Below are 14,351 nucleotides of genomic sequence, written 5' to 3' on the forward strand. Positions count from 1 at the left end.
TCTTAACATTTTACAAAATAACATAAATAATTCATAAGTTTTGTTAAATTTTGTTTTGTAAATAATTAAGTGTATTTCATAAATTATTTAAAAGATATTCTATATTTAATAAATTTAGAATGAAACAAACTTGTAGGCACGTTTATATAAATCGCAGAGGCAGTGATTAAAGTAATATGATGTGCGTGACATTAATTATGGTACTAGATTTGCTTACAGTTAAAGATGTCAAAATCGGTGGGCGGTGTGGGCCGGAACGGGCCCGTCATTTTGGTGGACCTACAAATAGTTAACGCAGCTTAACTCGTTTTGAATCGCGGGTTAGACAGGTTGGTTAGCTTAAGTTTTATTAAAAAATAATTGAAATAAATGTTAATTTTTTAAATAAAAAATTTAAAAAACATTTGAAATGCTAAAAATAAATTATTTTAATAGTTCAACTAAAATTTAAAAGTATTACGATGAGAAATTAATAAGTAATAAAATTAATTAGTTAAATAAAATAAAAAATAAAAAAATCATTAAAATTCATTTAAAATAAGTCAGATAAAACTTAAAAATGCATATATAAAGAATTTAAAAATACTATTTTATAAAAATAAAATAAAAGCATATTTTGGTGGCTCGGCTCGGCTCGGCTCGGATCGGATCCTCCTGTCTAGGCCCGTTTGGCTCGCATTTTCCTAATCCATTCCGTCTCATTTCTATGTCGGGGCCGGCTAACCCGGTTGGCCCAACCTAATTTGACAAGCCTAACTACAAGTCTACAATCGATAGCTTGGTTGATGAGTAAATAATTCGTTTTTTAGGTGACCGAAGTTGGAATGGTTCGTCTAAACCATTTTTTTAATGGGTTTGGGCTGAGATTTTCTACCGTTGTTCTTTTAGGGCGTGGGACTCAACTTGGATGATGTCCATGCCCTTGCATTCTGGAAAACAGAGTTCTCCAAAAAGGTTATCGATGTGCTTGTGTTGTATCTTTTCTTGCTACTGATTTGTATCAGCTGATGAAAGAGTGGGGAGAGGGCATTTTTAGGATGCAAAACCACAAGTTCAACCATAATTATGTCAGAGAAATTTCTTCAAAACCAATGTCAGCTGTCTTTTAATTGTGCAAGTTTGAATCTGCAGCATTGAGAGAATGTGTTGATTTTAATGCATGGCCTATTATACAGAATTATTCACAAATTAAGGTTAAAACTCGTGTAAATAGGGAAATCTTACTGAGCTATGCTGCTATGACTATTTTGCTAACGTTCTTTTTTACAAATAATTTTGACAGTGAGAAGATGTGAGGTAAGAATTTAATGGGATGAGACATACATTAAATTAAATAATAAAAAAAACGTATCTCATATCGAAAAATTTTAAAAACTGAAAGAAGGAATTAGTTATAAATAGAGCTCAATTCTTTCAGTTATTGTATCACAAAATCAAAAGCTTTTCAGCTTTTATAAAAAGAGAGTGCATAGAAAAAAGAGTGTATTTTTTTCTTGAGTGCGGGAATTCTCTTGTGTGAGTTAGAGAAATTATTTTCTCGATATACTCGGGTCGGGATCGTGAGAGATATTGAGTGTATTGGTGTATACACTTGTTGTAATATTTCTTCCAGTTATAAAAGTTGCAGTGCTCCATGGACGTAGCCTATATTGGGTGAACCACGTAATTTATTCCGCATTTTTGGGAATTATTATCATCGTGATCGGCATCGCTTCGGTGTAATTCGCCAACAGAAGAAACTATTGCTGACAAAGACGAGATAAAATTGCTTTCTTATCGTATTTCATTTGCCATGCCAGCTTGGTGTAATTCGCAAACTCTTTTTTTCCTTCAGAAATGAGTGTCTAATGCAACTTTTGTAGGTTGGTGCCGAAAGATTTGACAAAGAATATGAATATAGCACACGCCACAATTATGGGAAAGAAGGGAAGAAAACAGTATTTCAATTCTAACATGGCTCATATTATGGTCGTACCATGGGAATCCATCCTAGAATTATTTGTTTCAAAATATATCCTTCCTGACCGTTTGATAGTTTGATGATTTTTGTTTACAGTATATATGAGTTCATGTTTGTATAAACTTTTTAAATGATGAAATCTGTTGTGGCTTGTAATACTCATGAGTAAAGATGATGCATAAATGGTTATGGCAAAGTGGTGGATGGAAGATTATCATGCTTATCACTGGTTTCACGTCTCATAAATAGTAACAACTTTCGCAAAATTCTAGGAAATATTTCAATTTTCTTCTCACCTTCTTTTTCATGGTTTGCAGGATTACACGCCCTATTCATGTCAAAAAATAATATCTTTAACATCAGGTGTGGGGGATCATCACGGGTGACCTTATCGTCATTTCAGGTCAGTTCTCCTTGGTGGCTGCAGCTGTCCTTTCTCATTTAAAGCACTGAACTTCACCTTCTAATGTCAGCAATCCATCAAATGATGCACCTGGTAGTTTTGTTCGAGCAAGAAAGTTCTTTATTAGACTTCCACTCTGGCAACTTCCGCTGTGATATTGTTTTGCTGGAAAAATTTCTTGAAGATACATAAAATGGTTGTGATCTGCCAATTTTCATCTCAAATAGGGTAGTCGTGTTTTTTTTAGCACAGATACAAAGATGAATATAGTTCCCAATTGGTCTTATTTTCACATTCACTGAATCTAAACTCCCCTTTACTGTCAAATATTTCATTTACGGCAATCGAATAATTTGACTTGACATGATTTAAAATGGGTCATCGTGATTTCCCTAACGTTATAAGGACAACCAAGAACCGATTCTCTTGCAACTATACTACTCTGGATGGAGCGACTTTGGCAATTTTCAGTTCTTGATAATTGGTTTAGTTATCTAGAATTTGAAAATATGAGACATCAATTGCATAATTTTTATTGAGTTATTTCATGTAATGAGATAATATGGAATTCACTTCGAAAACTGAATATGATTTCTGTACTGAATAGTCTGAACAGACATTGTTAACTCCCACATCATGCTTTCTGCTCGAACTTCTTAATGATTCAATCTATCGATACTCTCTAGTACTGCTAAACCAGTGAGGAAAACTTGAGAGCAGCCCTTGGTAAGATGGGAGTAGGCAATTGTGCGATGGAGGAGGTCATTGATAAAGTGCGGAACAGACACTATCAGGTCATCGTTCTCATAATCTTTTTTCTGTTATGCTGCCATAAGTTTTTCCTTCTAATGGTTACTTTTATCTACAAATGTTGGTTCTGCAGTTGGCATGCACCTTGACTTTTGAAGCTATTCATGGTGAATTTTGTGACGCGGGAATAAATTATCCAAACCAATTTTACAGTGACAGCAGAAAGATTTTGGATTCCAAGGTAATTCTTTGATGGCTAAATCCAACTTATACATTCCTAATTCCATACAATCCATTAGTGAGTAGTATATAGGATTGCTTGAATTTATTATTGGATAGGAATTTTGTATGTGATAATATGACTGGTGAATTTCAACGGTAATTGCTTGTGCTATCTATCATCTCACATCTGTGAGTATATTTGAGAAATTGTGTTTTATATATAAGATGTTTCTTTCTTTGACTTTTTCGTGTTCATATCTGGAAGTTTTTATGTCATTGTTGTCATCAGGTCAACGTATTTGGTGCTAATGTTTATGAAGATAATCCAGCCTAAATGTTTGGTGTCGGAAATCAGAAAAGGACCAAAAGATGGTGAGATTCATTGATCTAAACTAATTTGACTAAAATATATCTTTTTCTTTCGGGTTTTTTTTTTTGCTTTTGGGCAAGTATGATCGTGTGAATGTAACGCATATTCATTTTGGAATTATTTATTTTTCCCGCAATTTAGTAATATTTGGTATTATAAAATTATATGTGTCTCACTACGTATGTTTTTCAATCCATGATAGTAGATATATATATGAGTAATATAGAATATATAGTTGTCATATCGAATTTAAGAATTCATATTATAAACACTAGCCTTTCTTTGGACCCGATTGTCTCTTCCCACGAGTCCTTGACTATCTTAGGAATGCATTGCTTGTTTTTGGCTTTTATTTTAGTTGGGGAGAGAATTGTCAAAATCATATTCAAGATTTCATCTCAAACTTTATACTTTAATATCAGATGAGCTATGAAATATCGGACTTGCATTTGTGATAAACGACAAATTGAAAGATTTTGATAAGAAAACGTTTAAAATATAGCTAATTGAAATATGGGTTAAGTTTAAAATATAAATCCATATGAAGATTGAGAATTATTAAAGATATATAGCATTGGCATGTGAAAAATTTCCACTTAAAATCCATCATCTTTTTGTTACAGTTTGAGATTACAACAGAAGAATTTAGAGATAAAAACTGAGATTAAATGAGCGTTAAGTTTAAGAAAGTGAACAAGTAATAACAAATTCATATTTTAAGGGATCAAGCAATTTTATTTTAGTAAATTTTTAATTTTATCACGTGAATGATACTTCTGAGTTTGTATTGGTTATAGTCTTACAGAAAATATATTATTTATAATTGTCTGTCTTCCATTATTATGGCCCGACTCTTTGCACACGTCCGTCCTTCTATATGGAGGATGTGTTAGGTTCTGATAGTGACTAAGCGGCGAGGTTCGCTGCTTGGACATTTCCTAACAGGGTGTTAATGAGGCGATCTGCCGTTGAGAAAAAACCAGACTGGAGATCAGCCTTGCCCCACCAGACCAGATATTATTCCATCCTAGAACTTCAAAAACTTCTACGTAACAAGAAAAAAATTATTCAATATAATAAAAAAATTAAATAAATATTAATTTAATATAAATACTGGGATGGGTTTATTATAACTGGTGCCCAATCCGATCTGTTGACCTGGTTTTAACTCGACCTGGAACTCGTTGACATGGCTTAGATCCATACAAAATAGAACATATTTAATTTAAACTTGACTCATAGTCATTCATACTTCCTGACCAATCTTGCTTGTATGGAGCAAGTCATTCATGATTCATGTAACTCACGGTCCTAGGAATCAATTTATAAAACTCGTCGGGCTTCTTGTTAATACAAGTAACTCAAACCCATTGATATTTTCTTCGATGGTTGATTGTATAATGTCCTATATTCGACGAATGTGTTTATTGTATCAAGACGAGTCTTTCCAGCGTCTTTTTGTCCTCACTCACACGCACCTTAAGAAACTTCTCAGGAGGTTACCCATCCTAGAATTATCTCAAGTCAAGAACAGTTAACTTTGGAGCTCTTATATGATGAGCTCCCGAAAAGAAGATGTGTCTTCTTGATTAGAGTAATACATATAAAATCTTTTAAACATTCATCAACTGCATAGTCTCATACTTGAACAGTTTTTTGAATCTATCTCATTCCAGTGTGAGATCGGTGGATTCATATTCTCTTCGTCTCGAAGTGCCTTGAAGTCTGCAAGGAGCCGTTTATTGTTCGTGTAATTTCATGCCACCGACGATCACCTCACCCTTTTCTACCACGAGTCGCAGATTACCGTTTCTAACTGCTTCACAAAAAAAAAAAATGAATGGATTCTCGGCTGGATTCCTCGTGATCCTTTGTTCCCTGAGGTCCCCTTTCCTATGCATGGGTTCCTCCACTTTTGTAGTGTTTTCTCGAGTTTTTGGATCCGAAATTCGGGTTCGTTGTGCAAGCATGCTCGTGTCGCTAAAATTATTGCTTTTTACTAGTATAACATAATTAACTTTCTTATGTATTTTTCCTCTTAAAACTATATTTAAGATCATGACGGGAGTAAAACATATATATTTGCGAAAACATAGAACGAAAATTAGTAATCAATTCAATCAAGAAAAATTACATCGATGATCATTTGTTTTTGTGAAAACAACTATATACACTGCGCACTTCTTTTAAAACGAAAAGAAAAGAAAAGAAAGGCACCTCATCAGGGGAATATCTTTAGTACGGGCAACGATGGGTTTTCGCTTGGCAGTTGGCAGACACATTTTAAAACTTATTTAAAATTAAATAAATAAGTAAAATAAAATTGGCACATATATATATATTGATTGCCGATGATGAAGGGCGTAGTCGCTTTCATAATTTGAAAATGAGAGGTAATAGAATATATCAGGTTGATGACATAACATATTTGAATTTGGGATTCTATTGCTCCCACAAGTTAAATTATAAAATTATTTATCTACTTTTCGATGTGTTTAATTTCTCGGATGTTGTAAAATTATACACATCAGTATAATTTATATTACATCATGGATAGCAGCAAATCATGGGTTATTGTCAGAAATGAAATAATTTTGTTACAAGTAAATTAATGGCAAAGACAACCAATAGATAGGAAGAGATCAACGACCCAAGGCATGCATGAATAGCATGGGCTTGAGAAATTTATACAGGGTAGTCCGATGCTCGGCAATTCCAACACAATAGTAAGTGTTTAAGCAGTCGAGAGATGAACAATTTGTAAGCAGCCGAGAGCCCGTAACACGCGAGAGAGAAATATATACATCAAGTATTTTGTTAAAATATCAGGGAATGTGAGTGGGGGAATAAAGAGGCAAGTCAAATGTAGCCAAATGTAAGAAGCAATACCGTCAATGTGTCCCTCGAATGCCCCCACCTAGCGAAAGGCGATGTTGCATGTCACGTGGGGCTGAGGATACGTGGAGCAACATCGTACCATTTGATTTTAATGTTGGTGTCCTCTTTGCATGTGCAATGGTGCATCACATTACGTGACCCCGACTCCTTACCTTATTTCGCCAATTATGTCTCCCTTTCATTAAATCTTTCCCCCCCAATCGCACTTACACGTGTGTGGCTCTTGTTTAAAGGGCTTAATTAACTGTTTTTCGGGTATATATAAAATTGGATTAAACTAATGATATTTCCCGTATGAGTAATTAAACAACATGTACTTTGCACGACTCGTAAAGCCTTCTTTAAATACTATAACCGCACCGACCCACCTTTCTTTAACTACGTCAAGTTATTGGAATTGAATAACGTTATAATTAAGCATGCCATTGTATCGAGGATAAGATATCGATTGTCTTTGTATCTTTATTTTTTTTTTACGTGTGGTTATATCGATCATCGTTCATTGATATCCATTTACAACAACTAATTATAATCAATTGTTAATTAGCATATAAATAAATCACACAAGTGTATCAAAACATCGTTTACGTATTTATTTCATCCAATATTTTATTCAACTTCCGTAATAAATTGAGGCGTATCCCACTGTTATCTATACTGTATATACTATATTAGTAAGGAAGAGATATTTAGCGTAACTAACTTTTGGTGTCATGGTCTGTTTTACTTATTATATATATTAATAAAGTGATAAAAATTTAATGCAAGTCACAAGTAGTTTATCTGATAAAACATTTGTTTTTTAGTCATGAGGTTGTAGGTTCAATTTTTACTTGAGTTTTTTTATCCTCGTTTAAATATAAACAAAATAAATCATAAAAAGTATTGTACAAACACGCAACGCGTGCGTCGATGTACTAGTATGCATTATTATGATTATGCAAATGGAGGCTAATTTAGTAACTTTGAAAATGTTATTAGAGACAACTGTTTTGATTTATTGTTTAAAAGATCTTACTTTAAAATCAATTTTTGAAAATACATTAATAATTCTATCATATAAAATACATATGTTAATAGGAGAATGCAGCAAAATAAAAATAAAAATTTAGAATGGCGGAGAATTTAAAATATTTTTATTTGAATAACTAACTTACATAGGATGTAGGACATAAATTTCAATAATTGAAGGCAGTTGGATCATATTTTATTTTCAGCTATTAACATTTAATTAAAACTGACCCCACGTTTGGTAGAGATATAATTACTCATACCCACATGTAAGATTTAGATTTTAGGGTTCCGACTTTTTTAAATTCCCTACCAAATAATCTCTACGTACGTGTGCCCTAATATTATGTGAAAGTATTTTTTTAACATAATCTTATTTTCAATGAAAAAAGACTACAAAACATAAGGATTAAAACCTCAATCAGAATAACTTCTATCCAATTAAATCTAGATTAAATTGCCCAACCAAGCATTTAAGAAACTCTATTCGAACCATCAAAAATCGATTAAAGACAAAAACTTGTGTGAGATGGTTTCACGTGTCGTATTTTGTGATATTGATCTCTTATTTGGGTCATCCATGGAAAATTATTATTTTTTATGCTAAGAGTATTACTTTTTATTGTGATATCAGTAGAGTTGACCCGTCTCACAGATAAAGATTCGTGAAACCGTCTCACAAGAGACATACTCTCGATTAAAATAACAAGTGATCGAGAGATTTAAATCGCTATATTTTATCACCCAATATATATACATATTTTAAAATTTAAATATTCTATATGCTTCAAAATATAGGTATAACAATATGAGCTGACTAACCCAATACGTTTCTTCCATGATATAATAATCTAAGCAAAAACTTGTGTGAGACGGTCTCACGGATCGTATTTGTGAGACGGATCTTTTATTTGGGTCATCCATGAAAAAGTATTACTTTTTATGCTAAGAGTATTACTTTTTATTATGAATATGGGTAGGGTTGACCCGTCTCACAGATTAAGATCCGTGAGACGATCTCACATGAGACCCACTCTAATATCTAAAAGGAAAATGACATTTTTGATCTTTTATATTTATTTTGATAATTTATTTTATAAATTGAAGCCTTAATATGAGATATTTGTTTTTTTATTTTTCCAGATGTGTCGCTATATATCTCTAGAACGTCACATCATTGTTCTAAATCAAATAACTAAATTGCCAAAAATCATAACATATATAAATAATACTGAAATTCGATAATATATAGAAGAAAAATCACAAAAAAAACTGACATACATAACCAAAAATGCAATTTTCTCATTCTAAATTAAAATATAAAACTATTATTAATCAATATTTTTTTAAACAAATTAAAGTAGTTTTAAAATTTTAATATACATCTAATAACACAAGACTCGAATTCAAGCCCTTCTTACCCTTGGGGTTTCAAAATAAATAAATAAATAAATAATAACACTGAAAAGAAAATCATAGCGGTCGTCAATTATTGAACTGTCTATAGCATATTTTATTGAGTGGGAGTTGCATTTTAACGTGTATGGTCTATAATGCATGTTCAATAACACGTACCATGTTATACATACCACATAATATTTATTTATTAGAAATATAATTTTACAAATGTATATTTAATTCATCTATGTAAATAGATTAAGAAATAAATTCAAATCCTAATTAGACAAGAAACAGAGTTATTCTTATCCAAAGTCAACTTCTAAATTACATCATACGATAATTATTTATTTATATTTCCTAATTGTGAAAACTACCTTGCATGGAAATCACACTACACGCCCAGGTTTTTGACAGAGTTAAAAATTATAAATTATTTAATATATAGATAATATTGAATAATACTTGATCTAATTAATACCTTTAAATCATGGGGTATATTGAATTAATTAGATACAAATATAAAGTTGTTTAGTGGGGATAAACTCAAAATATTTATGAGAGAACCTAAGTTTTATTGTTAAAGGTATTTGAGGGTGAATTATATTCTGTTGGTCATTCAATTTATATGTTTTCCATATTGTTAAAGGTATTTGAGGGTGAATTATATTCTTTGGGTCATTCAATTTATATGTTTTCCATTTTATTTTTTTATCAATTCAAAGTCTTCATCTATTAATTTATATTTTTTTTCTCAATTTGAGTAGATTTCATCGGGCATTAACTGACATCGAATACATCGATAATGTCCAATGTTACATCAATATTTTTTTGGTATCACCTCGTAATTTTTCGACAAAGGCCGAAATCATTTACCAAAATCGATCTGATCAGACAACTATTCTGATTAATTACTCGTTATTCCAGTTTTATTAGGAGGTATGTTCTGGTTTTCATTTATTTGACTACCAATCAAAGTTTTTCTCATCATGACTGAGTCACTGACTGAATTTTTTAACTTTTAAATTTCTTTAAAAAAAAGACAAAAACAAAATCAAAGCAATAGCATTTGAATAGAGAAATTTATTTTTGCAAAAAGCTTCAAAAAATATATTTCAAAATAAAATAATAGTCTCTTCGATTATGTTTGAGCTTTCTTTAATAAATGAAACGAAGTTGAATCTAAACAATAAAACTAATTTTATTTTTTGAAATAATTTTTTTTAAAATCGAATTTGTTAAAGTTTTTTTCAATTATAATTTTATATTTAAAACTGATCTTGAATGATACCAAATTAAGCAGACAGTACTGAACCGTGTGTTCCATTCTTGTGTAAGGTTGGATATGAAAACATTATGTGGCATAAAACAATGAAAATAACACACACACACACACACACAATATGTGATAGGTGTCGCCAAAGTCGTTATGCTAAAAAAAATACATTGGAGTTAATTTTATATTTAATAATATTTTAATGTTCAATATCATTAATTTATCTATTTTTAAATAATAATATTTCTCATTATTTTTTATATAATAATTTAAATATATTGATTTTTAAATAGTATTAAATCAAAATATATTAATATATTTATATATTTGATTAAAGTAATAATTTGTATAAAAAAGTATATTAGAATCAATAGTATATTTACACTGTTTGTCAACATATTTAAGAAAAATTAATCAAGGTAGAAACAAATAAATTTATTTAGATTATTTTAATAAATCCTTTGTGAGACGGACTCTTAAATTTATATTAATCAGACGAGTCGACTAGGTCCATCTCTCGAGTAAAAAATAAAAATTTTGACATAAAACAATATTTTTTCATGGGTCGGATAGAAGATTTGTTTCACAAATTGACTGATGAGAGTGACTCGTAAGAGTTTTTGTTAATTAATTTTAATATTGTATTATATTTAATAAAATAAAATTGTATAAAAGATATTATATGTTTATATCAGTATTTTAAAAAATTATTTGATGATATAGTAGGCATTTTAGAGTAAAGAAAGAAATATGAAATATGTTTTATCAAGTGTTTTTTTTTAAAAAAAAATTATAGTGTAAATAACAATATCTTAAATGTATGCATTGATCGTATTGTTTCATTTAATTTCACTGTTGGTTTTCAGTTTAATGTTAATTTTATATATTTATTTACTCATATTCTCTAAAATATTAAATAAACTATAAAATTTTAATATAATATTAAGTTTTTCAAAATTTTAGTGAAGAATGTCATAATGAATTTTTTATATATTGATTGTTCATTTATCGATATTATTATTATTATTTAATTATTAATATAGTATAAATATTTTTTAGATGTTCAAAAAATAAATAAAATTTTTAATCAAAATTTTCGTCTAATAAATAATTTATTAATTTTTGAAAAAAAAATTATTTAATTTTTAAAATTTTGAAAGACAAATAATATATAATTTCTTATTATTTTTTCTATTTTTTTTAGTAACAGTCCCATTATATCAATATATCGAATGTAAAGATAACTAATTCAATTTCATGGTAAGATTATTATACTTATTTAAATATGATTTCAAAAGGTATGAAAAAATTTATATAATAAGTATGAGTGTTTAAATAATTAATTAAAATCATTGATATAATATATATATATATATATATATATCTCGGTTGCGCGCGTTGAACAAAAATAATATGGAATTGAATACAAATTTGATCTTCCAATAATATAATTAATATTATTTTTTTAAAAAATAACATCTGACCTATATCCAACCCCAAATTATATTTTTCTGCAAAAACTGCACTAGAAAACAATATCACGTTTGTATCTAAGACTTCATTCATCTACAACTCGTTTATTTCAAATATCACGCCGATTAAAATATTATTAGAATCATTTTTTTTTACTTTTACTTACGTTATTTCTTATCATTCACTTAATATTTATTTATAAATTCAACAAAATAATTATGCTAAATATTCATATGAAATAATTAAGACTATATTATTAATTAATGCAATTATAATAAAATTTAAAATTTAAATTTAAATATTTATATTTACTAAATTATATATCATATGAGTTGATCCACTAATTAACGTTTAAAGAATTAGAAATATATTTGAAATCTAAATAATAAAATCATAATTAATTCTATGTTTTTGAATGCAATTATAAATTATATTATAATTATTATTTACAATAATTAATTTTTTCATTAATTAATTATTTTTAAAATTATTATAAAATTAACTTTAATACATATTACATATTATTAAATCAAGTTAGATTATTATTTATCAAATAAATTATTTGTTAAATACTTATAATCATTAAAAACTTAGTAAAATAATTAAATTTTTTAAATAAAAAACAATATCATTGAACCACTATGTCAAATTTGGTGCAATTGGAGGGGAGCTATTTTAATGCAAAAAACAACGACAGTTAGATAGAATTATGAGATCGTCTCACGATTTTTATCCTTGAAAAGAGCTAATCATATCTATAATTATCATTAGAATTAAAACTTTTAGCATAAAAATGAAATTTTTCCATGACTTGAGTTGGGTCGGATATCCGTCTCACCAAATTGTTCCGTGAAACAGTCTCACAGTTTTGTTTGTGTATAATATTTTTGTGATGAATATAGCAATGTTTTTTTCTTATAACAATTGTTCCGTGAAACAGTCTCATTAGATTGTTTGTGTATAATTGTTAAAAGAAAAAAATATTGTTATATTCGTCACAAAAGGGAAAACACAAAAATTCTTGAGACTGTCTTATGAGTTAATTCTGTGATATGAATATCTGATATGAAACAAACTTATGAAAACTATCATTTTTTTTTATAAAAATACTACTTTTCATGATATTTATGAATCGATTTAACTCTTCTCACGGATTAAAATTTATAAAATCTTATTACAAGAAACATACTAGAAGAAAAAGATGGCAGAAACAATGTGCTCTAGGTGAAAGGAAGCTTTCGTACGTTCCTTGATTTTTATAGCAACTCCACGATCCCAGGAGGGAAGAAATTGATATCCCACTGAAAAATAATAACAAGCTATTAATTGTGACTTCAACAAAATGAAACCCCGTGCACAGTGGCACAAGTCGAATGTCGATTAACTTGTTTACTTCGTCAATTCGATATTGAATATCAAGTTTTCAAGTTAAGTTCTCGCGTCGAACTTGAACTCGAGTTATGATTTTCATGATATATCAGTTTTATTTATTTTTTACATTATTATCATCATTATTTATTTCTATTTTTATGACATACGTGTTTTGACAGTTGATTTCATACTTATGATGAAAAACAGACACGATCAAGCTTTGATTAGATGTTTAGCTTGAAAATTTAAAAATCACTGATATCAATATTTTACTTGGATAAATTTAATTTGGGTAAAATTCAAATTTAGTACTCTCTATTAATATTTTTAAAAAAAATTATATTCTTTCACTTAAATCAAATCAGTTTATCAAGTAAAACTACAATATTAGTCTCATATTTTTTTATACAATTTTAATTATCTATGCTATCAAATTTTAGTTTTTATCTGTTATCTTAATTTGTTGTTTTTGTAATTTTAATTATTTTTCCGACGTAGAATCGATGTAACACGTGTGATGTCTATGTAGCACCAATATGACGATGATGCGTGCGATGTCACATCAACATTTTCAACGAAAAAAAACTAAAATCGTGAAAAGATGCAAAAATAAAATTGAAATTAAACAATATAAAAAGTCAAAAAATTACATTTATCCCTTTATCAAAATAGAGCGTAAATATGCTTTCGAATCCAAGCTATAACTCAATTTGACAATTTTTTTCCTTCAGAACTCGAATGGAATTTAAATCACTTTACTTGAAACCGATATTCAATCTAAGTGGTCTCATCCACTTTCATCCTGTGAGTGACTCATGCTCGAGCCCTACTGTCCTACCCACTCCATTGTTTAAGAAATCTAAAAAAATAAATCAATCTTGACTTGATCACTTGTGCCCTTAACTTAAAATTGAATTTTATTTTGACAAGCTCAAAAGATTTCAATGAAAATCGAATTAATTTGCATCCAATCATAAAATTATTTCCCCCACATTATTAGTTACTATCCAATGACACAATTAATTTCCGACTCACTTATTCTGTCGCTGTGCCATCCTAGAGCCGTCGGTTAAAATAATATTATTATATTAATTTGCAATAAAACAATTTGAAGTTTTTACTCTCGCAATGAATAAGCTTTTTACACCTAACCATGGTATGTATACTCCCCCACCTAACCATGGTTAGACCCCACTTTTCAAGCAGTTTATATACGCAT

This window comes from Primulina huaijiensis, chromosome 2, assembly GCF_012295235.1.
Source record: "Primulina huaijiensis isolate GDHJ02 chromosome 2, ASM1229523v2, whole genome shotgun sequence".
NCBI classification, from domain to species: domain Eukaryota; kingdom Viridiplantae; phylum Streptophyta; class Magnoliopsida; order Lamiales; family Gesneriaceae; genus Primulina; species Primulina huaijiensis.